The sequence below is a fragment of the Excalfactoria chinensis genome, chromosome 1 (assembly GCF_039878825.1).
Source record: "Excalfactoria chinensis isolate bCotChi1 chromosome 1, bCotChi1.hap2, whole genome shotgun sequence".
NCBI classification, from domain to species: domain Eukaryota; kingdom Metazoa; phylum Chordata; class Aves; order Galliformes; family Phasianidae; genus Excalfactoria; species Excalfactoria chinensis.
Genome location: NC_092825.1, coordinates 142,027,159 through 142,053,799, shown reverse-complemented (window position 1 = coordinate 142,053,799; position 26,641 = coordinate 142,027,159).

The following is a 26,641-nucleotide window of genomic DNA, read 5'->3' as shown; positions in this document are numbered from 1 at the left end:
CAGGCTAATTTGCATGTTCAGTTCTTGTAAGATGTGACAGGTTGTGAATGCTTAAACTGACAGTAGACTGTGAGTAGTAGCTAACTTTCCTCTTTTCACATTCTGTGTCTAGGAAAGTCAAACAGTACTCAAAAGACGGCATTTGTACAAATTGTCCTGTAAGACACATTATATATTTTTTTTTTAATCAGAAATAATAAGTGCCTGAAATAAATGCAAACAGTCAACATAGCTCTCAGTCATGTCATTTAAACCTTCACTGAAGACAGATCTCTTCCTCTCAAAAGAAACACTCCATTACTGGTGAGTTATTCTTCATTCTAGGGTTTTCATAGTAAAAACATCAACTATCATACACAAAGTAATGAAACCGTTAACATCTTCCAATCAGATATCAGTGAAAGTGGATATATGCAGATTTGTCTCTTTTCTTCAATTGAACAACTAGCATGGTCTTACTCTATGAGAAAAAATAAAAAATAAATAAATAAATATATACATAAATAAATCTTAAATTCATTTCAGAGAAAAATGAAAAAACCTTGAACTCTGAATTATAAAACCCAGAATCCCAATCTAACTGTGCATCCTATGACCCAATTTGACTGCATAGAAAGGTCATTATCTAATGAAGTCCTGAATTAATTTGTTCTTGAAGTTCATTAGCCAAACATAAATTAGAATGTATCTTAACAGAAATTGAAACTTCAAATCTCAAAGTAACCTGTTCTAGCAGTAGTGAATTAAGTATAGTTACTAGTATAATGTTCCAATGTTAACTTGTGGCCATATATTCTAAATCAAGGTGGGTGAACTAAAGAACACTGTAGTTCACTTACTCTAATTTAAGTTTTGAGACAGGAAACATATTATACCACTTCTTTCCAAAGAAGAGTTGGTCAGTTCTTTTTCCATCATATGTATCTTCATTATTTTCTGAAACAATTCAGGTTTTTCATTTTTAACTTGATATGGACATTTGAGGCCTCACATCACCCATTTGGGAGTGGTTCTTGTGACACAGAAGTCCATATCATTCTCAATCAAAAGCCAGAGACAGAAAATGTTTCCTATGGCATTTCAAATAGTAGTATTTGTCTGCGATTACATGACTGAATTATACTAAATTAGGTTAAATTGCTGTGTTAAAATCACTATTCAAACAACTCTCAAGTAGCATAAACACTTTTTTTTTTTTTTTTCTGTTAAATGGTGTTTTTGATTTTCATTGACTGTATTTACAAAGTGTAAGACTGTTGCTTAAACCTAAGCACTTTAGAGCATTCAGGACCCTGCATTTTATTTGTTTTGCCTTCACATTACTTTGGAAGGAGATGCATCTCTTGTGTATACAGAGCTGAACAGTTACATTGTTAAAACTTAAAGCATCTCAGGTGACACTGTGCATCTGTTTCCTTTGCACCTATATTTCCTTTGTCTTGAAGCTTAGACATGAGGTTAGCTGGGAATGCCTACATTGAACATGAATTTAATTTTGAGATAGAAACTATCTCATTTTAAATAATTTAAGCTGTACTTAATCAAGGTTTCTCTTTTAAACCCCTTAACAGGTAACCTGCTGTATAACTATCTGAAGTTTCATGAAATTGACTAATTTTTGAGTCTGAACTTGCTTCTTTAAGTTAAGAAATTCAATTTGCAATTAAATTTGCACATATCAAAGATATTGCTACTTATGGAATGTATCTTAGTTAAGATTTTTCACAGAAATATCTTAAAGGAGTGTCAGACACTATTTCAAAAATGCTTCATTTCATCTTTTAAAGGCAATGAAGTGTTAGAAGAAGGATTATGTAGAAAACAGTTTTCTGTGTGAAATTTAGTCTAAATCAGTCACAGAAAAGACTGATGTTAGTGATGTCTTAACATAACATCAGGATAATATTCACTTTACAGTCATTACCATTTTTGTTGTTGTTATTATTTTTGTTTTGTACTCCCACCCTCTGCTTTATTTTCAACTCATTAAGCATCTTCTACATCTTCTACCTACACACTGATGTTAATATTTTAATTTGTGATTTTATTTATTTATTTATTTATGCTTACAGAAGTAATTTCCAAATCACTTCTATCACTTTTGGCATAATTTTCCCTTCCTGACCTCTACAAATCCTGCCAAACTACAAATCTTAATATTAATAATTGTAAAGCCATCACTGTACTCCCTAATTCCTGAGTTTCTAAAAGCCACATTGATTTCTTGCATGATTTAGAGTAGCCAATGTGGTTGTTAATCAAACTAGATTGTGACAATATATGGGATGTATTTCATTGGCTGATTAAAATAAAGTATCCTCCCATTAAGTGTATTGGAAAAAGGAAAGAAAAAGGGGGTAATAAACTTTCTACCAGCTGTTGCTGGGCAAACCCCAGAAAATCTGTTTACAGCATTTCCTAATTGTACATCACAGTACCCCAAGAGAGTAGGAGTAGATCCACTGGCTGTTTTGCAAATTGAGAATTGATCTATATTTGGAAATGTATCTTAAAATATGCTTTATAAATACATTCTAAGAATATATAACCATGACAACTCTCCCCAGCACACTTATCTCTCTTCTGCGTTTGAAGAAGCACAGGGAATCTTTGATCTTCTTTCAGCTACCCCATCTGTTTGATCTTCTTTCCTCATTTATTTTGTCTGCTTCAGTCCTCAAACTTTTACAGAGTTTTGTTATTCTGACAGATCCCTTTCAGGCTCTTAAGATTTAAATTACTTCAAAATCCAGCTATTTTTAATTTTAATAATATTAAGGGTATGTAGGTTATAATTTCTACTAATGTATGTGTTAAGTTTCACCTTCACTCTGCTGCTTGACAGAATTGGCATACCTGATCTACTCAAAATTGGAGGGTTATGCAGGAAGTCTAAGGAAACAGTGCTGTTCATAAGAGAGGATTTAAATCTTCTATTACTTGTTCTTTTAAGACTTTAGAAAATAATGAAGAGCATGTATTAATTAGAAACATTGTTAAAAGAAGTACATAATGGAAATTAGAAATACAGCTTGATATACAGAGTATTAAATTAGGAAATACCCTAACAAAATTCAGTGTTGTTCTCATGTATAATGTAAACAAAGATATTTTAAAATGGTGATCCATTTTTAAACACCACTGACCTTTCCAAGAATAGTGTTTGGCACTGGATTTAACTTTGTGTTTTCCTGCACTGTGCTTTTCTATAATATATGCAAGTATAGAAAGAAACAGATTAATGTAGGCATATTCACTCACTACTCATTAGCTAGACATTTTCTGTTTCTAAGTAATCTCCAAACTGATTTATTGCTAATATCATTATTATTATTATTTATTATTAATTTTAATATTTTATATAATAATTATTTATTAATTATTATAAATATAATAAATAATAATTATTATTAAATAATTATTATTTTAATAATAATATTTATTATTATTATTATAGTAAATTAAAAACAACAAAACAAAACAAAACAAAAACAAAAACACCATAAAAATTAAGATTCTATGTATACATAAAATTGTGTTCTATGTGGAAGTGGACCAAACAGATGTAGCAATTTTTACAGATAATTAGTGCTGGCTAATATACTGCTACTATTAAAATAAGATTATTACAATTCCACTTTACATTTTTGAATTTCCAATTTACAACAGAATGCATCTTGCTGCAGTTTGCCTGGTAGATGGAAAGTGATTCCCATTTTTTAAAAATTCATTGAAAAAGTAACTTCATCTTTTTAAACGAACACTACATCCTATACACAGTTATACAATTCATGTCTTTCCTGTATATTAATGTCTATTTTAATTTGAATCAATGTTTAAATTCTCTTTTGATGTTGAATTGCAATGAAAAACAGTTATTTCCCTTCTTATCCCTAAAAATCTCCAATGAGAGAATTTAATTAAGCAAACTTTCATCAGATTTCTGAAATTTTCTTGGTTCATTGTTATTTGAACCAGTAGTTTATCTTTGTCGTGGCTACTCTGAACAGTAGGTGAAAGAATAAAAATTGCAATTTAGCCTCAGTTATCATTTTTCTTCAAATTATACTGTTATCTATATTTGGGTGATTAAAACCTTCCCTGAGGAAAATCAAAGTATACAATACCTCACATTTTCAATGAACAAAAGGGTGACAATTTAAAATATGTTTTCATGCACAGAAGACAGGGAGACTGTAATTCTAAGATGTAAAATCTTAACGTTTTATGCTACGTACAGGATGTTTGCTTTGCTTTATAATTTTAAAACACTTCAACTATGACAACCTACAATACTACTTTATACATGATGATGAATACTGCTATGAATTGTTGCACATTGTCTGGACATTTTAAAGAGGATAACTTTTTTTTATTATTATTATTTTTTATTTTTTTCCCCTTCTTTTAATGATAGGAAATTGATGACCATGTGGTTATCGCAGTACAAAATTTAGTACAACATTTTAAAGAAGAAAAGTCAATTTTCCTTAAAGAAATATCCTGCAAACAATGCAAAAATAAAATAAAAATAAAAAAGTATACCATATATACCATAACCATGTAATAAAATTAATTTGTTCATTAGCTAGTACCAGAAATGTACTGAGAAACAATGAATGATATGTATCCTAAATGCCAGGAAAGGAAACTAAATAAATATGAATATATATATATGTATATATAATAAAAAAATATTACATGTACCACTAATTTCTTCATTGTGATTATTTACGTGGCATTTGGAAGAAAGGATAATTATTGTGTATCATCCATGCTCCACATACCTTTCCTTGAAGACCTCCATGGGAATGATCTGAGGCTAAAGCTTCTAAACAATACACATACCACACACAGTAATGTAATGAAGTAGTCAGTAACTGTATATCAGGGGAATTCATGTTCTTCACTTAGCTGTATAGGTTTCTATGGTCATTCCTTGACTATTTTCAACTTGTTTCTTTGGTCTCTATCACATTTGCCCCCAATCACTCTACAAACTGATCCATTTTCTGAAAGGCTTAATGAGTCTCTGAAAGGCTCTTCAATAATTTAACTCAGGAATGGCACCATAGGGTCACTCACCTAAGAAGTGAATATTTCAGTTTTGATTATCACATAGTAAGAGCCATAATCAAATCATTAATAATAATATCTAAGGTGGATATATTGGATATAGTGTTATTAAGAGAATTTGTCAAGCTACTCAATTTTTAGGGTTGTCATGCATCACTGCACAAAAAAAATATATATATGTAAAATAAAACCTTCCCCATCCTCACAAGAAAAATTACTACATACCACTACAGATACTATGTATTCCTGCTATGAATGGCATATGCTATAATATCTGTAGCAAAACTATGTAAACACATATACTTTATATGCCAAATATTCTAACTGTATACTCATATAAAGCTGCATTTGTTTTGTTCTTTCTTTTTTTTTTTTTTTTTCTTTTTATTGTTGTTGTTCTTCTATGAATATTTTGGCCTAACAAGGCTCTACTTCATTTAGCTGTGTAAGATTCCTTTTCTTGCATCATCACTTTGTAGCTGACTATATGTTGCTGGGAAATCAGAAAATGCAAACTCTTTAAGACTGCAAATGCAGTCCAAAAACAGAATTAGAAAATGTTTCATGCTCTCTGCAAAGCATTGCCAAAAAAAGGAGCACTCCTCTGTGAGAAGTGATAGTGACAGTCTGTGAGTCCCAAGAGGGCATACTGTAACTATGGAAAGCAGCTGTTTATTCAGGAGGGACAGATTTTAATACTCCGGATAAATCAGACTAACTGGAAAGTGATTGATAATTGAGAGAGGAGAAAAAAGAAACATAAAAGAGAATGATATTTATGAAGTTGAACTTTTATTCTAGAAAAAGAAAAATATTGCTCTGTAACTGGGTAGTACAGTGATATATATATACATATATGTATGTGTCATAACAACAGTTATATATAAAAATATATATGTAAACATATATATAAATATATATATAATTATATATATATATAACATATATAATTATATATATATATATAACATATTATATATATATATATATATATATATATATATATATATATATATATATATTTCTGGCGGTATGAAATTCTTAAGTGGAATTATACATCTCTCTTCATCTTGGCTGAGTACAGAAGGAAAACTCCAGTGGAGAATCTTTGCACCGATCTCTAGACATATATCTGTCTGAAATCAAGATGAAATTTATTAATACTACATCATTTTCCTAGCAAGCAAATCATGTGCCTTCTGATACAACTGTGTGTAAATGTGGTGATCATGAATGTTTGGAGGAGATGAAGCAATGTAATCAGCACTGCAATTGAGAGTGGTTGTAGAGTTGGAGGCATTATGATCATTATATCTGGTGTTCCAGTAAACGCATAAATTCTTTTTTCAAAACACTTTTGAAGTATTTCAAATTTACGACAAGGTGAAACAAACAACAACAACCAAAAGAAACCACCAACCAACCAACCAAACAAACAAAAGTTGTTTAATTCACTCAGACATTTGTTAAAATTGTTGGGGAAAAACATGTACTCCCCACAAGCACTTGACTAACCCAACAGAGTAGTCAGGAATCCAATTTTATACCACTTCTAACTAGCTTAGACAATGTAGAACTTAAATAAGTAAATAAATAAATAAATCAAGAACTGCATAACAGATTAAAACACATCTGTTTTTCTTTCTGCCTGCCTAAGCATACTGTAATGGAACTAATCTGACATTTTTCTGAAGTTAAGAACAATGAAGCACGCTATAAGTTTGTTTCTCATTATGCAATTTGAAATGAGATAGTGAAGCACTTTGTTCTTACTTTGAAGATAACTCTGAGAGTACATAAAACAACTGGCAGATTCAGGCTTATCATACTGTTTGCTTAATTTTTGTTAAACTACACAATCATAAAAAGATCGAAACAAAATAACAGGAGTCTTCAAGTGATGATCCTGTTTGCTTATTCCTGGATTTAATTTATAGAAAGCAGTAGAAATAATGTGTTAACGCAGCATTTTACTAACAGCTGAAAGTATCACTTTGATGACTTGATATAACTGTGGCACATATTCAAAATAGTATGTGGGTGTCTGATAAGGTGGTTGAAGTAGTACTGAATATGAAGAAGAGTATATGAATCTGGCTTTATAAGAAAAATAAGTAAATAAAAGGTGTTGCTCCTACGCATCCTTGTCATAAAATCATCATTGTGTATGTCTTTCAAGAAGTATTTATCATATGTGTGTATATATGTGTGCGTGTATACATATATAGCTGCACTTCTGTATTTATTTCTATATGCTTTGCAGAAGTGTTATCAGATAGAATGGTTTACATGGCAGTAAATATTGCATAGTTTTTCTTGTCACAGAAATAGAGTTAAATAGGGTACTGACAAAAGTATTGGCAAGGTTGTCTCCTAAATATACAGCTAAATCTTAAAAATGTTTAATTAGCATAATAGCAAGAGTTGTAGTGTAGGTAGCATAGTTAAAAATAGAAGTTGGATTAATATGACATATATAATATAATATAATATGTCTAAACTTTGAAGAACTTTACAAAAATGCTTCAATATCACTGTCTCCATTCTACAGAAAATGAGGTATGAAAAGGTGATCATTCTATCTCCACTGTGACTAGTAACCATGTCTCTCAGTGACACATCCACATGGTTCTTGAATGCCTCCAGGGACAGTGATGCCACCAACTCCATGGGCATCTTGTTCCAGTTCCTCCATACAGGAGGTCAGACTAACAGACATAACCTATCTTGATTGTAAAAATTCAAAAACCTCTGAATGTGTAGCTGGAATTGTCTCATTGTTCTCTTCCTAATGGAATACACTAACTGATCTGACTACATAATTTCCTGAGTTGGTACCTGGCATTTGGGAATGTAATTATATACAAAGAACCCTGCTTAATATCCACTTCAGGAGCTTTAGCTCTACAACCATAATCTAAATAAGAGTGTCTGCTAGATGCTGCAGAAAACCATTGCTTCCTGTAATAACATGGAGGCACAGGGTCTACTGAATATTCACTCCAGAGAAAACTACACTGATTCTTAGTGTTTACTCCTGTTAATACATCTTGCCATCAAGACGATAAGCAGCTCCTATGATATAATAATACGGAACTGAATATCTGACTTCAAACAGAAATTTCTAATATTTTAGTCTACATCAAGATACAAGCAGTTCTTCTTCACTATGATACACGACCAACTTTCAATTTGCTCTCCACAGATCCCAGCATATATATTTAAGTCACTAAAATCTATGAAACAATGGCTCAGTTTGACTGTCCTTTGTTTTTAGGAAAATGGTAAATTAGATCTTTCAAGTATGAGAGAAACATGATCCTTCTTACAATATTTACATATTTCAAGGCTAAGAATTATGTTTTATCAGAAATACCTACCTGAGCTGCATTCTAATTGGTTATATAGACAGAATATATTTAGGAATAGGCTTTTCCTAGGCAGATGTTACTAAGTAAACAGTTTTGTTTGATTTTCCTTAAGATTTTTGACCACCGTTAATTTTTATTATGAGGCGACTTCAAGCATAAGTTCAGCTTTTCTAATATAGTATTCTTTTCAGTTTTCTACATTTCACGTTCAGTCTCTGGGATTTTAGGTCTTAAATGTAATATATTACCCTGCATTTAAATTCAGTCCAGTTTCTTCATTCAGCCTCAGCACTAAGGCCTTTCCTGGAGTCCTTGGGAGCACTGGGCCCCCTTACGCCACCACTAATAAAAGATAGAAATGGAAATACTGGAAAGATGCTAGCAGAGGGCCACCAAGATTATCTGTCATGGTTTTGTAATTTTTGCTATTGGTATTCCACATCATGACATCATGTGGAGCACAGAGAAGAACTACACATCCCAGATGACCTCATGGTCAAAGAGGAAAATATGTCACAGAACTGACGCTTGCTCTCTCAGTGTCTCACTGCTTGACAATGGGTGTGGGTGTGCTTCCAAGACTTCATTTTCAAGTTTCATTTTTCCTTTAGTTTCAAAGTAGGCTTCTCAGTTCTCAGAAATCTCTTTCTCTCTTACTTTACTTGATTTATTAGCCTCAGTTTCAACTAGATTGTATTATTTTGCGCTATCTTGCATTCCAATATCATAGTTAGTAAAATAATTTTTCCTCTTTAGATTGTGTTGCTGCTCTGTTTGTTTTCTTGAGCTTAGCTCCCATCTCCCTATGCCTTTTCCCTTTTCCCTTCCCATTTTTTTTGGAGGCTGGGGGCCTATGGGCATACTACCCCCTTGTCACAGACATAGATTGATTTAGATAACACCATGACACGATCAAAGGACTGAGTCACTGGATCACCTCTCTAAGAAAATACTTTACATGACTTTTCGCCCTCACCTTTCCTCCTCCCTCACTCCTCCCAACAGATAATTCCACTTATGGATAAAAGAAAATAAAACAGAACATATCATACAAATTTGTTGTATGTCCTGCTATTTCTTTCTTAAATGTATTGACATTTGCAATCACTCGTCGCATGACTTTTTTATGCCCAAGTTTATTTTTCTGCCTCACAGATCCCACTTGTGTCCAGCAAATTACAGACATAATGTTCTTCCAGACTCAAACAAGATGTGTCAATACACAAACTGACTATACCTTTGTTATTATTTTTCTAACGGCCTCTTTCTTTGAAATCTATACACAGTGTTCTGCAGATACTTTCTGCACAGGACATTTAGGGAATGCAATAAGACACATTCTATTATTATTATAAAATGACCACATTACCTAGAAACATATTAATTTTTCACATTTTTTAACCTTCAGGTTAAAAATATCTATGTCATTTTGAGCTGTGTTGAAACTGATTTAATGTGCTTTTCTAATTTTTATTTTCTCCTATCTCACCAACAGCTAGACCTCGTGGAAGAATTTCAAAGATGCTGAATACCTGTACTTTCTACTGATAACAAAATAGAGATCACTGGGACTTTTTCTTACCATATCATCCCTTTAAGTCTAATTTTTCCAAGTCTTATTTAACCAGTTTAGCAGTTAAGACAAAAGATAGTGTAAATGGTGATGGACAATATTTCACAGAATTTAAAATATAAAATATACATGAGAAACATTAGTGCAGATTGAAGTCTTCACAAAGTTCATACAGTACAAAAGTAATTTCCTGCACACTATGTTTGCTCCACAAGGTAACAGTGAGAAGCATAATCTTTTCAGTTCTCTAAATTAATCACCCTAGAAATGGATAGAATGTCAAACTTATCAGGAAAACTACTTTCTGTAGTCTGCTCTTTTTAAAATCAATAGATATTGACTTTTTTTCCTGCTTTTCCCGTTTTTCTACACCTCAGTGTTTTCTCCCTACCAGCTTTCAAAATTTCTTACCCTTTTAAAATCTTGTACATAGTCTTTCTATAAATTTTTCTCCCGAATAACATTTTTAGTCACATTCCTTTTCATCAATAAACAGAGTTCCCATTGAAAGTTTTGGGTTAAAAAATCTCCCATATTTTCCCGATTTTAAAAGGTGTATGTAATATACTATTAAGTGACAGCCTACAAGTTCAGCAAGAACTGTGTAACATGATCATGCTTTTATTTGGCTCTTCACTTATTTTGAATAAAGGTGTCAATTTTTGGAAGCTAAAAATTGAGAATAGTAAGAATTTAGAATGAAAATGAACAGCAACAACAGAAGAAAAGTCTTTAATACCAATTACTGTATAAAGATAGTAAGTCAAGTACAGATAACATGTTGTCACATGAAACTTGACAGTTCTAAAGCACCAGAAAGAAGGTCTCCAAGAACTAACTTACATCAGTGATTTAGTCTTATTACTCTTCAGTGTTGGAAGATTAGTATAGATCATATCATATGAAAATTTGATTAACAGAATAGTGGCATTAAGAATTTGAACAATGCAAATGAAGATTTGTGTAGACTCTAGTATTCTGAAATTTGCTTTCAGTGGGCTCAATAAAATTTTTGTACATACTCGGTAAATCAATTTCTCCAAAGTATAAACATGACATCCATGTCATTGCTGAATATCAAAACTCAATAGATTGCTACTAAATAAGTTATTTTAATGTTTCTATTTTCTGTAAGTCTGATGAGTCTCTTTTATCTTGATTCTGTAGTTGCTGAAATTACAATTTTCTTGTTCTAGTCTGTGAAAACTGAAGATTACAGTCTGTTTGGAAACCACAGCCAGCCAAATATTTTGAAGTATTACAGAGCATTTTCATTTAGACCTGAATAATACTAAAGATTTGAAAAATTATGCCAGTCTGCTGTAAATTTGGTAGTTATATTCAGCTTCAAGAACCTGCATTAGTTAATTAATGTTTTATGATGAACGTTCCAGAATGTTACAGCAAAATAGAACAAACTCTCATAAATCTTGTTCTTTCTCATAGACATGTATTTTAATTGTATATTGTAAGTACTATGTTTCATATTAGGTGCCAAAAATAGTTCTATCTACCATTGTGTGCTATCTGGTTGATCTAACTCTTGGATTCCTACTAAGGACAATATTTTAGTGATAATTTTCATATTGCTTGTAAAGCTGTTCTTCTAGATTAAGTGAGTCCTACAGGTGATCCCTCATTCATTTCAATGTTATTGAAGGAGAAATCTGTAAATTAGCTTTCAATGTCTTTATCTTCAATGCTGTGCTTAAAGAAGACAATCTGACAAATTCCATTAACTTTATTGATTGTAACTGACCTCAATCCATTTGAATTGAAGACTGAACTAAAGTGGCAAAAGTTTATCAGTTTGATACAGTTGTACACTGATGTCTACTCCAACCTAAATTAATCTATGATTCTATATCCAGGTCTCAGGTATATTGCTTCATTCCAATTATTTCTAGTTTCTTCTAAAAAAAAAAAAAGTTATCTAGTATACTAGCATATACTGTGATAGACAAAAGCATCTCCAGGTTAGTTTAGAAGAAAGTGAACAGTGGTTAGGGTTGTTTGTTTGCTTGCTTTTTTATAATGACAAACTTATTTTTATTCTGCTAGGACTCCTTCAAAGTTTATAAATACTATGGCAAAAGTCACTGACTGAGAAAGTAAATAAATGCATAGTTTACTTATAGAACAACCTTTTGACATTAGGATTATTATGGTGTAAGTTGAGGATCAATGTGTTTTTGTTTTGTTTTATTTTGTTGTTGTTTTTTTTTCTCATGAATATTAGAGTTACATTTTTTGCAGATTGTGCGCAACAGCTCCTAAAGATGTGAATATTCTTATTTGTTCTTCTGTCCTTCATTCACACTGCTGTTTTTCTGAAAGACTAAAACCAAAACAAGACAAGAAACAAAACAACAACAAATGCACCACTAATAACAACAAAACTCTTGCCTTAGTTTAATGAAATTTCGTGTTTGGATACTGGTCACAAAGAATGACTGCCAGAAGACTGCCAGGAACAGAATGTGCAAAGCAGGTGGCTGAAGTCACATCAAATATCATTGATCAGCTCCAAAGTAATGCTGAAGTCAACTAATATTTATATCAGTCTGTCACAGCTGTGATTAATTATGGCTCAGCTATTGCCAAGTGTAAATATTTATGAAAATAGGAAACAAAATATTGCTAAAATGGGACAAAGCACAAAAGCACACACACACACACACACACACACACACACACACACACACACACAAAATAAAAAAAAATAAAAAGAGGCATTGTACTTAAAATTGAGGTGGTTGCAAATAAGAAATATCATCATTATTTATTATTTATTATCTAGTCGTATCAGGGAAAAAAAAATATATATATTTATTGTTACTTCTTTAATTCCCTGTCCTCTTCCTTCTTCCTGTGAACACTAGATATATAATTATAACCTACGATTCTTCAAATCTATCTTCAAATCATAGTCCAGATTAGCTACTTTTTAATCCCTTCTAATAGTTATTTACATTTTACAGTAAAAGGAACATCAAGTAATGAGTCATATAATGAAACAATTAAAAACTCTTTAACTGCATTCATCACACAGTGATGAATACATATACAGAAGAGAAAGAGGGGACATCTTTTCTAGAAAATAAATGCAACTCAAATGAAGGAAAAAAAAAACAAACAACACATTTGTGTGGGGAAGTAAGGTCCATGAGTTTGAAATCTATTTGTACAGATAATCATTTTACCAGTAAAACTGCTATGGAGATATGCCTCAGGATGCAAGAGTGATGATACATATTTTTACCCTGTACATGAAGAGGTTCTAGTTTTCCCTGAAGCCCATGGAAAGCCTTTCTCTATTTTCTCTAATTTGAAAATTAGCACTGCAATAACAAAATCTAGTTTACTGATGAGACAGTTGAGAGTTATTGTTTTTTTATTTTTTTTTTCTCTCTCTATATATATTTAATTAATAATTATGCAAACAGATGGAATTTCATTTACTTAAACACTTCTCTGTTATGTTAGTTTTGAATCCAAATCCTAATAATTTTAGTCTGGAAGTTTCATTGACTTAAGTGGCACAAATAGGACTCTTTTTAACTTGGTACTATTTCATATAGAAGTATAAGATGAAGTTAATTAATTCACAGGTGTTTTCCCTGACGAAAGCATGCTATTCTGGCAAGACTCTTCTGTTCTGTTCTGTTATTGTCTATTAGCTATTGTTTTCAGTGCTCCCAGAAACTTCAATTTTTTGGTCCAGTTTTCAGGTGCTTATTATTTATTCAGAATTTCCCAATTAGGTTAAGAATTACCTCAAGCTGAGATTTTGACAACGTTGAGTATATTTTTAACTTCTGGCAAGAACTACTTCAGCTACTGCATGAAGCTATGTAAAAATGCATTATATTTGAATGTTAATAGAATTCTGGCAATCTGTTCCTTAGAATGCTGTTATTACACCAAACCTCAGGATAGAAACTTGAAATTTAGCATTGAACTGACTTCTACATAATGGATTTCCTTTTTGCCATTCCTGTGAAAATCTGTCCTTGTATGACCCACTTATGAGCTTCAGAAAGAGTGGTATGCGTATTCTTAGTAGAGATTTTTAGAGATTTTAAATTCTGAAAGTATTCTAAAGCCTCCCATACCTGTTAGAAATGTCTAAACAGCCACCTGCTATCTAGCTAATTATTACAAGTGTAAATCCATTATCTTCCCTCTAGAGATCCTTCTGGGTGAAAGGAGAAACTAGTAGAGAAACCAAAGGCTCATCCTTTTTGTGCATTCAGTTATTTTCTGTTGTCAAAGTAGCACAGAGAGACACAGTTCCTACTCTTAACTTACCAATGAGTAAGTGAACATTTCCAATTCTACAAGTCTAGTACCAACTGCTAATCAACTCTGGAAAGATCTAACTAATATTTAGCATTTCTTAGACATAAAGGATTTATTCAGTTTCTTTAAGTTCAGTTTCCACTTCTTTTTGAAACATTTGGGACATCTGCACAACAAAAGCATATACAACATTAGATAACCAAGAGAACAGTACATTTAGAACTAGGCATGGGAAGCCAGACTTAAAAAGCTATGTATCTATACCTCAGGAATGACACTGACTTATTACTGTTGAGTATGTCCAAACATATAGAACTAAAGTGTTCTATTTCTTGCTTAACATTTGCCTAGCCCAAAGTCTGTCTATCTAAGTTGGTAGAGATGATGTTAATCAGCAGAGGGTTTTTGTTTTGTTTTGTTTTGTTTTGTTTGTTTGTTTGTTTGTTTTTTAGAGATAGGCTACTGGTTAGGCTACAGTTGGACTGAGTAATTAGTCTGAGTAATTAGGCTGAGTAATTCTATGATTCTATGATTCTAATCAGATAGACATTCTTGGAGGAAAACTTCATAAAGAGAAGCAGAAGCTCTGGGTATCGTGCTTGTGACATGATTTATTTCTTTCTTTTATGAAGAGACAAACTGTCAGGAAGTATAGCATTAAAAGTATTTGACAGAAGAATGGATTTCCTAAAATCTAGTCTTTCCATGCCGTTGGATTCCTTTTGGCCCTTTCACTTCCTTGGAATACCTGCTACCTCACATCTTAGCTTTTATGTATGTATTTAGCTATACAGACAGCATGGACAAACAGTGATACTGATATTTCTTAGTTAAGGATTTTTTCCCTGAGAAGAAATACTGTTCTTAATGTCATCTATATGATTCAATCAAAAGCAGTTTAACAAAATAATTTACCTTGAAGAACAACAAAGAAAATTAAGTGTTTTGAACAAACATTTGCCTTTTTGCATTGTTTTAGCTAATAAAATTGAAATATTTATCCCTTTCTATCTAATTCTTCTGTCTGAAACCAACTGGGAAGTTAGCACACAGTTTTAAAGTTCATTAGTAATAACAACATTCATAAATAAACATTGCTTTGTGTACATTTATTTTTATTATTAAATTGAAAGCATATATTATGGATATTCTGATTTTGATATGAAAAAGATATGCTTCAGAAGATCCTGTTCTCCTCCTTATGACAAAACAAACAAACAAACAAAAAAACACTTGGAAGCTAATTAAAACCTCAAAAATCATGCAAGATCTTATTTTGATCTTCAGCTTACTCACCTAAAATTTAAATAGCATTCAACTCCAGACTGTAAATGTCTGCATTTTGTTGTTTACAACCTGAAGTTGAGCTTCATCATTACATATAGATTTGTGCAACCTGGGATCTTGCCCTGTGTTACAAAAAATAAAAATTCAGACTGATAATTAACAGGATTATTGAGATGCTAGAAGGAAGGATTGATGAGCTAAGGTCATAGCTCCCAGCTTGCATAATTCAATAAGTTAATGATTGAGAAGATTACTCTAAACTAAACATTAACATATTTAGAGGGAATATCATAGTAGAATTTCTTCAGCACTTACATTTACATATAAGTAGAAATTATAGAACTAACACAAAAGCTATCCAAAAGGAAATCAGATTGTGTTAATATAGGGAAGAAAAGTAGCAAAGGCAGACTTGAAAGTAAGAATGATGAAAAAAATATATATTTAAAAAAATAATATGGGGGGAAAAATATCAACATATGAATGTACTCATCTTATACAGCTTTTCATTTGATCCTGTCGTTTGCTTTATCACAAGGAAGTGACTGATATCTTTAAGTTCACTGTCATGGTTTTATGAGTTTTAGCTACTGGTATTCCACATCATAATATCATGTAGTGCACTGGGAGTTAAAGTTTTAGTGCTCCAGTTCTGGGTACCTGTCTGGAAGAGAAGAACTACATTCCCCAATGGGGCTTTGCAGTCAATGAGGAGATATAACTCCTGGCAAGGTCATCTGATCAGGTTTTTCTCTTTGCTGCCCTTCCCCTTCACGTCTCCTGGCTGCTGCCCATTCTGACTGCGTGCATCACTTCAGTATTAGTATAAGACCTACAGTTTTCAGATACTCTCTCATTATTTGTGATTTATTAGCTTAAATTCTAATTATATTGTATTATGTGTTTTCTTGCATTCCAATACCATATTTAATAAAATTAGTTTGTTTCTCTTCAGATCGTTGCTGCTGTTTTTAACTATTTTGGGGTACTGTGTTTCCCTTTTTTGGAGGCACAGATTTGTGAAATCTATCCACCCCACTAGTCACAGAACCGGGCCAAACCAGCCCGTAAACCATTGACTGTTCATGCATGTATAGCAATTTCTGTGTGTAAAAGCATACATTCTTTTGATATTTTTCAAAGTATTATTCATTTATTTAATTATTTATTTTCAAAATATCAAAAACAGGAAAGTTTTAATTCATCTTCTAAAAGGTTTAAATATAGTTAGGTATCCATGTGGATTTAAGCATAAGGTAGATGCCTCCATCCCCTGTTTCAAGCTGATGTATCTCTGAGCACGTTCTCAAATCCAGAACTACTTTGTCAAATGTAAAATATGAACTGACTATATAAGATACATAAAATGAAATCTTCAGTAACAACGTAATATCATCTAATTAATAGCATGACAGTAAGGAAAGCATAATGAGGATAAAAGGGAAGTTCAGTAATGTTGTCTAGCACCATGTTGTGTATGTTTCATTTTAACAATCAAAGTATATGTAAGAAATTTTAACTGAGAAAGAATGACAGAGCGATATTTCTCTTGGAGAACTATTTCAAATTACACCTGTGTATCTAACATTGACCAAGTGCTCTAAGAAATTTCTCAGGCTAGCAATCTTTTAAATTCACTATCTTTTAAACATTAGGATAATAACTATGATAATGGACTGGATGATTTTGATAACATAGGTCAATAAATTTGAATTTCACTGTTACTAATAAAAGGCCACAGATTTTTCATTAACCTACCAAAATAATATTAATAAACATCAGGAGTTACTGGCATTTTTCTTGACCTGAGATGTCTAACCTGCTTTTGTTATAATAGGCTAACAGTTAAGTCAATATAACTTCAATTTGTTTCAGTTTAACCCTGGTTTGTGACAATAGTGAGTATGGTGTAAATTACCTTTTACCTTAAAATATGCTGCTGAAAGGATACAGACACAAGTAAGCAACAGAAGTCACAGACTGCAAAGAGAATTCACAATGGTTTTAACACATAGCAAGATCCTGAATGTAATGTAAAATATAGAACTATACCATAAATTTTGACACAAAATATAAAGTGGTAGGTTATTTAGAAATAATTACAGGTAACTGTTCTTACTGAATACATATATATGTATTTCTGAGAATTAGAGATTAAATCGACAATAATGATTGCAAGTGATAAATCAACAATAAACCAAAGTGACAATTAAAAAAATAAAATAAAAAATAAAATAAAAGTGATAAATCACATAATGTAACTCATCAGCTTTTACTCAGTCATTACCTTTGCTTATTTAAAGTTGTCAGTCATTAATCATATCCCTCATTAAAATAGAATATACAGTGTTTATGACTGATACTGTATTTATGGTTGCGGGCTTATTCATTGAGGTACATGGTCAGGCTAAATAACTTTTCAAAGAGAAAAGATGGGAAAAAACAATGCGTATCCTCTTTCTTACACTTTAATTTGGGATCTTGTATTTTCACTAAACAGCTGAGTTTCCAGGCAAATTCCAGCCCTTAGCACCATACTTGGTATAATGGTATACCTTGGTACATGGTGAGGTAGAAATTGTTATTCCATTTTTAGCAGGTGCCATATATCTGCCCTAGAGCTGATTGCCTAGATCAAGAACTAGGCATAGCACACCAAGTGCATCTTCACAAGCACTGAGCAGAGCAGGAGGATCACCTCTCTTGACCTGGTGATACTTTGTCTAATATAAATAAGAATACTGTTAACATTTTCACGAGGGAGGGTGCATATGGGTGAGTTACGGTGAAATAGTGCACACTTCTGTATCAGAACTTATGTACAGTTCAGCTGTCTTCAACAAAACCAATTTAAGCAAATGTATTTTTATTTAAAGTGGTAACATTACTATTATCATTATGGATCTGTCACATAAGTTATATCCATTAAGCCATTACAAATATCTCATATTTAACTATTTTCAAAATTTTAAATCAGACTTCCTTGAGGTAATAAAACCATTCTTAGGACATGGTCAAAGAAAAGGTGTCTATTTTATGCACAAAACAAGTACCAGTTCACCTTTATCATTCAAATTTGTTACCAAACGACCAAATGGATAATCGAAGTCTGATAAATGTCAGATCAATTACTATCACTCTGCATTAATATTATTTTACTCCAAGTCAGGATTAGAGTTTTCATACACTGTTGATGCAACATATAAGCAGTAGACAAATGTCAGAAACACTGTGTTATTTTCTGTGGCTTCTTTTCCAGAAATGTGATTGTATGATTCATGTTAACATTATACTGGTAGGTGATCTACTCCTATATGTATATGTACTACATAAATTACTAAAGAAACCTATTCTGAATTTATTTTCTACTTTTATTTTTAAAGTTTTTACCCATTCTGATATTTCTGCCTGTCTTCAGCTTTTGAAAGTATTTGAAGCTGGATTTTTAAGGGTTTAATTTTCTGTTGCTGTTGTATTTGTTTAGTTGGCTTTTAATTTTTTTTTATTTTTATTTTTTTTTCCAGTTTTTAGGACTCTGCTATAAATAAAGATGAAGATGGAAAGTAAGTGTTTGAGTTTTGCTTCGCAGGTATCCTAAGGAACAGTTTGTACAGTTCTTGTTTCTGTTCTTTACCTTACATTATCTCCAAACAATACTAGAAAAATAGTAGAGCAATTAGAATACAGTCATCCATCATTATCTCTAAAGTTACAGATGAAAAAACAAAATAATGCCATCATCAATGAAAATTCAAACCTACTACATGATTTCTTTAATAACAAGAAAGCAATATGTTTCCTATTGAAGATAGTTATATTGTGCAAGAATTTTCAGGAATGTTTAAAATGCTTAAGAAGATGAATTTGAGCAAGAACATTTTTATATCTTTTGTGTGTGTGTGTGTGTGTATGTCTGTAATGTTTTGTACATCCTAGATTCTTTTATACTTCAAAAGTACACATTTACTACTGTTTATTTTCCCGTATACTTTAATTACAGTTGTAAATTTGTTTTGAAGTTGTGGCAAAAGTAGGATAAGTATGAAAACCTTATTATTATATTCTTGTTCTGGTTCCATTAATATAACGGTAATTTGTATTTGAATAATTTGTATTACAATTTAGAAGCTTGTGTGTGTTCTGATTTTGCAATATCTGAACCCTATTTATTTAAAATGTCTATGAATATCTTGATTCTTCCTATTAGAATTTTTTTAGCTAAAATCAGATGCACACTAAAAGTTTATTGAATTGTCTCACTAGCTAATATATAACAAATAACAATTGTTGATTAAAACTTGCCTTTTAGAACTATAAATCAAAAATGGTAAATCTTTCATCTTTCACCTATCAAAACAAAACAAAACAAAACAAAGAATAAAAATTTTAGTGAATTGTAACTCCAGCCTCTCAGGTAATACTGTTGTAAAACCACCTTTAAATTTAATAATTCTAAGTACATACATAGGAAGATATGATATGGAATTTTGATCTTTGTATCTTTAGGAAACATTTTACAGTGTGAGGTCTAATCTTCAAAACCTCACCCACCTGAGAAATTGTTTCTATGCAAATAATTATAGTAACTTCCCAAGTCACTGGCTGCATGAGTAAATCGTATATAATTGACCTTTTCTATAATGCTATTACCTACTTTACAGAATGGAGCACGAATCTAAGAGACCGAGGCTGCATCATGTCAATTGTAATTTGTTCACTGATTTCAGTTGAAGCTAAGCAAGGTCTCATAGACACCAGAAGAACATAAACCCTAATCTATATTATGGAATCATAGTAGGGTTTGACCCCAGCCAGTCTGGAACTATGACTCTTGAAAGTATACAGATTTGATTTTTATTGAACACTGTGAACTTTGCTATCGCATCTCACCTGGAAGATATGAGCTTTTATCATTCAAAGACATAATACAACTGTTTATGTACAAGCGCTATTTCTGTCTGTTGACTGGAAATGTAAGATTTACTCTTTTTTAGATTTTACAATATGAATGCAGAATACATTCTGGGCACTGAAAAACAAACAAACAAACAAACAAAAACAACAAAAAACCACAGGTATGTGTGCTTATATTCAGACTTTCTGTTCTTTGAAGTAGCTCTTGATCCTATATATACTATAATTCTATACTTAATTATATGTAGTTCACACAGTGCAGTTTTATGGTATGTGTGATTAAAAAAAGTATCTTTGTTCTGGGTTGGCAGAAGCAAAAGACTTCTACATACTACATACTACATACTACATACTACATACTACATACTACATACTACATACTACATACTACATACTACATACTACATACTACATACTACATACTACATACTACATACTACATACTACATACTACATACTACATACTACATTCTTTGGTATTTTAATTCTACTTTTTCTAACAGATAATAAACACAGACAGGCATCTTCATTTTTAAACCTTTTAAACTGTAGTGCTTACCATATATTTCAATCTTACAGTTGTTGACATCACACAATAACTGTTACCATGGCGTAATGATTTTAAACTTCACTAAAATGTATGTTCATTTTGGGATAGCCTAGGCAAACTAAACATACTTATTTGTGTCAGTACTCCATTTTCCTTCACATTAAAGTGTTTGTGAGTTATGGTTTGCTGAGGACAGAATTCTTTCTCTGCTAGAAATAGTAGGTTTGACTTACATAATTTAGAGGATTGCCAAAAGTGCTTTCCTTGATACCATCTGGAGAGGAAGATAAACATTCTTTTTAAAAAAAATAATCATAATAGTAAAAAAAAAAACCAAAAAACCTACACTTAAATGAATGTGGATTAACACCCCCAAGAAAGACATGGATGGGAATTTATGACCTCTGACAGTAAAAGAAAGGTTCCTTGACCTTCAGATGTGAATTTACATATTTGCTGCAGCATTGAAATAGCTGAGAGGAGGAACCAGCAGGAAACAGTATTTCAGGACTTTGTTTTGCAGGAGATGGAGGTTCACACATACTAACTGGGCCTACTACCACAGGAGGTTTGTTGTTTACTAGCCTTGGATCTAGGATGTTGCACAGGCGCTTTAAACTTGGCACACCAGCAGGTGGTGATAAAAGCTTGCATTTAGGTGAGGGAAGATAACATGGGACATACATGGGACAGGGTGTTGGAAGTAAGTGAGGTCTTCTGAAAGGTAAGTTAGGCCTGAAGATCATCCACCTCAAGCATAGGTACTGTCACAGAGTTATCTAGATCATTCTATGTCCATGATGGGGGGGCAGTAGGCCCATGGGCCCCCTGGTCCCCAACAAATGGGAAGGGAAAAAGGGAAAGGGGTAGGGAGATGGGAGCTGGGCTCAAGAAAACAAACAGAGGAGCGACAACGATCTAAGGAGGAAAAACTTATTTTACTAATTACAATATAATTGAAATTGAGGCTAATAAGTCAAGTAAAATAAAAGAGAGAGAGAGGTTTCCAAAGACCGAGAAGCCTACTTTGAAACTGAAGGCGCCACAGCTTGGAAGCACACCCACACCCACTGCCAGGCAGTGAGAAAGAGAGAGAGCATCACTTTTGTGACTTGTTTCCCTCTCCAACTGTGAGGTCCTCTGGGACATGTATTTCTTCTCTGTGGTCCACATGATGTTATGATGTGGAATACCTATAGAAAAATTACAAAACCATGACAGGTATACAAATGTGTACAGCTTAGAAAGTAATCAGGAGAAGCTGACTTTCATGTACTGATACAGAACTCTGTCATTACTGTCCTTGGAGATTTTCAAGACCCATCTGGATAAATTTGGTCTGAATTTGGTGATGAAATTTCCCTAACTGGGACTACATAGCTTCCAACCTGGATACTAACTTAATTCTCTTATGCCATGAATCTGCAGCAGACTAACTACCAAAACAGAAAGCATTGTGCTTGCTAAACAGAATACTCAGTATAATACCCTCAGTTTCTTCAGCTCAGTGCAGTGAAAATGTAGCACAACACTGCTACAGCATGCAAGCTATTTGCAGAAAGCCAAACGTGTTTTTCACTGGAAAAAAACCCACCACACAAACACACACACACACAAACACACACAAACACACACACACACACAAAAAAAAAAAAAAAAAAAAAAAAAAAAAAGAGCTTATATGCAGCTTCTTTGTTCTGAGATGAAACTTTTAGTCCAAGCAATAAGGATCTTACAAGAAGAGGCAAAACCACAGCATAGGTAGATAAAGTTCTGCATCAGAACTGTATAAACCTCTATTATTTAGAACAGTGAAAAAGCTCTATATAAGTAATGATTTCCTTAAACAAAATATCAGATTATTTACAATTCTAGTAGACGTTATTTTTGTGTGAGCTTTGCAATTACAGCTGAAGTGGCTGCCTCCATAGTGGTATTATAATTTGCAAATACAATGTAGATGTTGCTTTATAGTTTATCACGCTTCAGGTTTCAAGAGCAATTGAAAATCCAATGTCCAGTGTTACTTCTTCATGACATACAGTTTCATAACACTAATCCTCAGTTCAATTTTAAGTCCAGTACAGACCCTCTTGGCTTTCTGTGATGTATGTGAATTGCATTAGTGAACATCAGTGATGAATGTCCACTATTTTAAGCAATACAAAGTCCTGTCAGTGGTTTAGAGCAAGTTCAGTGATTTCAGTGAAAGTGAGAAATTAACTGAGAAAATTCTTATCAGGTTTAGACACACTTAGTATTACCAAATTTGGAACATGTTACAAGTCAAGGTGAAACTGACCTTAACAAAGTCACTTCTCTTTATTGTAATCAAAATTAATAGACATAGTTTCTGGTTACATTATATACTTAAAATGTTTAATATCATGCATATAAACTGTTTCAGCTGCTACAGTAAGAATATTCATTTCATGATAGTAAAGTAGATGTTTTTTTCTTTTGGATTACAGCAATAACCTAGTACAAGTGTTGTATATACGTTTCTGCAAGAAAAGTTTGAATGTACTGCAGATAAAATCCTTCCCCAAGTAATAGAGGTGCCACCTTATTCTCACCAAAAAAAGAGGTGTGTCAGCCACTCCTCCCAGTTTTGCATCATCAGCTTTCTATCTCTTTATCCAGATAACTGATGAAGATGTTAAATGAGATTAGACTCAGTAACACCTCCAGGGAATACCACTGGCTATAGGCCACCAACTAGACTCTGCACCACTGATCACAACCTTCTGAGCTCTACCAAACAGACAGTTCTCAGTCAACCTCACCGTGAACTCATCTATCCCACACTTCTTGAGCTGGTACTATCTGGATCAACTATAGTGCAAATGCTTCTCCTTGAATTAACTAACATGGGGAAGTGAATATATGACTCAGTCTAACACTGAATATAAAAAGTAAACGCCCAGAAAAATAATTTTTGACAGTGCAGTAGATTTAGGTTGGCTTCAACCCACCTATTCCTTTCCAGTAACTGAGGATGTTCAGCATCACAACAGTGAGCATATTACACAGAATCACAGAATTATAGGGGTTGGAAGGGACCTCTAGAGATCATCGAGTCCAACCCCCCTGCCAAAGCAGGCTCCCTACACCACGTCGCACAGGTAGGCGTCCAGGCAGGTCTTGAATATCTCCAGAGAAGGAGACTCCACCACCTCCCTGGGCAGCCTGTTCCAGTGCTCCGTCACCCTCACTGTAAAGAAGTTCTTGCGCACATTCGTGCGGAACTTCCTATGCTGAAGTTTCAGCCCATTGCCCCTAGTCCTGTCCCCACGCACTACTGAAAAGAGAGCAGCCTCGCCACTATAGCTCCCACACCTCAGGTATTTATAAACCTGGATCAAGTCCCCTCTCAGCCTTCTTTTCTCAAGGCTAAACAGACCCAGTTCCCTAAGTCTCTCCTCATAGGGGAGATGCTCCAGGCCCTTCACCATCTTTGTGGCCCTCCGCTGGACTCTTTCCAAGAGATCCCTGTCTTTTTTTGTACTGGGGAGCTCAGAACTGGACACAGTATTCCAGATGAGGCCTCACCAGGGCAGAGTAGAGGGGGAGGATCACCTCCCTTGACCTGCTGGCTACGCTCTTCTTAATGCACCCCAGTATGCCATTGGCCTTTTTGGCTACAAGGGCACACTGCTGGCTCATGGCCAACCTGTCATCCACCAGGACGCCCAGGTAATCATATTACTGTGATAGGAATCACAGTGGTATTGTGATCAGACTTTACTGCAGTCACTACATTTTGCTAAGTGTATTAACTTACATCTCTTTTGTGATTTCAGTATATTTTGTGTCACTCTGCTAAATCAGAAATTGTGGCTAAAATCAAATATCTTCAAATAAGTCTATTAGTTCATCCCATTCTCCACACACAACTATTTTAACATATATTAGAATATATATATAAGTTGCACCAGGAAAGGTTTCATACTGGTATAAGAAAGATATTTTACAATAAAAATGATCAATCACAGGAAAAACTTTCCTAGGGATGTGGTACCACATCACTGGATATCTTCAACATGTGATTGGACAGGGTTTTAGATAATCTCACCTGGACTTCTTTTTCTTATGAACTGTGAGACTGAATGGTTGAAAGAAATGTGATCAGCAGGTCAAAGGAAGTGAACATTTACCCTGTTGTGTTAAGACCTCACCTGGAATATTGCATCCAGATGTGGAGTCCTCAGTCTAGAAAAGACGTAGGGCTATTGGAGTATATCTAGATGAGGGACACAAGAATGATCCAAAGTATGGAACATCTCTCCTGAAAGGATGAGCTGAGATAGCTGGGACTGTTGAAGAGGGAGAAGAGTAGACTCTGGGAAGACCTGCTAGTGGCCCTTCAGTATCTAAAGGGAGCCTATCAGGAAGAAGTGGGCAGACTCTGTAGCAGGGTCTGTTGTGACAGAACAAGAGGAGATGGTTTCAAACTAAAAGAGGTATGATTTAGATTGGATACAAGAGAAATGTTTTTTATTATAAAGATTGTGAAGCTTTGGAATGAGTGGCCCAGAGAAGTGATGGATACCTCATTCACAGAGACATTCAAGGCTCTGAGCAACCTCATCTAGCTACAGACATCCCTGTCCATTGCAGGTGCACTGACTAGGTGATCTCTAAAGGTCCTTTCCAATTCAGATGATTTTAGATTCTGTGATCTTTCAGGGTCTTTTCCAACCTGAGTTGTTCTATGGTTCTTTGATTCTCTGATCAATCACCCATTAAAATAATAAAATAGAGTAACTATATAATAAAGACTCAAAAAGCAAGGTCTAAGTGTGAGACCTAAAACAAGTGACAGAATAGGTGGGATGATAAATTTTGTGATATTCATTTAATCGTTACTGATGACATTACCTGTAATTTTGTTTTCAAGATGAAACATACACTAGGGTAAGTAATCTATAAAAATACATTTAGATACAGTTTGCATTTCTGTAAGAAAAAAAAAAAAAAAAAAGATGAGAAACTATGGCATAAATTCTCTTTACCTTCTTTTGTTATTTATAAAACTCTTAAATGTTCCTTGCTTGTGGTCACAAGTAAGCTTCCATTGTTTTCGAACAATTGGTCTCTAGTTTCTTAGCAACCTCTATTGTGTGACTAAAGCATCACTGAGGGCTTTGCAAAATGGCAAGTACAGTATCAGTTATTTATGCATACAGACAGTTACACTGGCACTTTTATCCAGGCTTATTTATTTATTTAAGTCTTTTTTCATGTCATTTTTATCCTGTAGATGAAGCCATAACTAATTTTATATATATATAAAATTTATTTTTTGCTATAAAATTCAATCTTATATGCATGTCTTCTGTCCTGCAGGAGTTTTACTGAAAATTAGGGTGACATTTTCTGATCTTCACTGGTCTTTTACTGCTGATTTACAGAAATCAAACTCTATAGCCGAAGAGATACAGAGCAGGTATGTTTACTCCAGTGCTGCGCATAACGTCAAGTGCAAGGGGGATCTCTCCTCCTAAATGACAGACCTGCAAACAGAAACATTACATTTTTAAAAGGCAAGCTCATACATAATCAGCA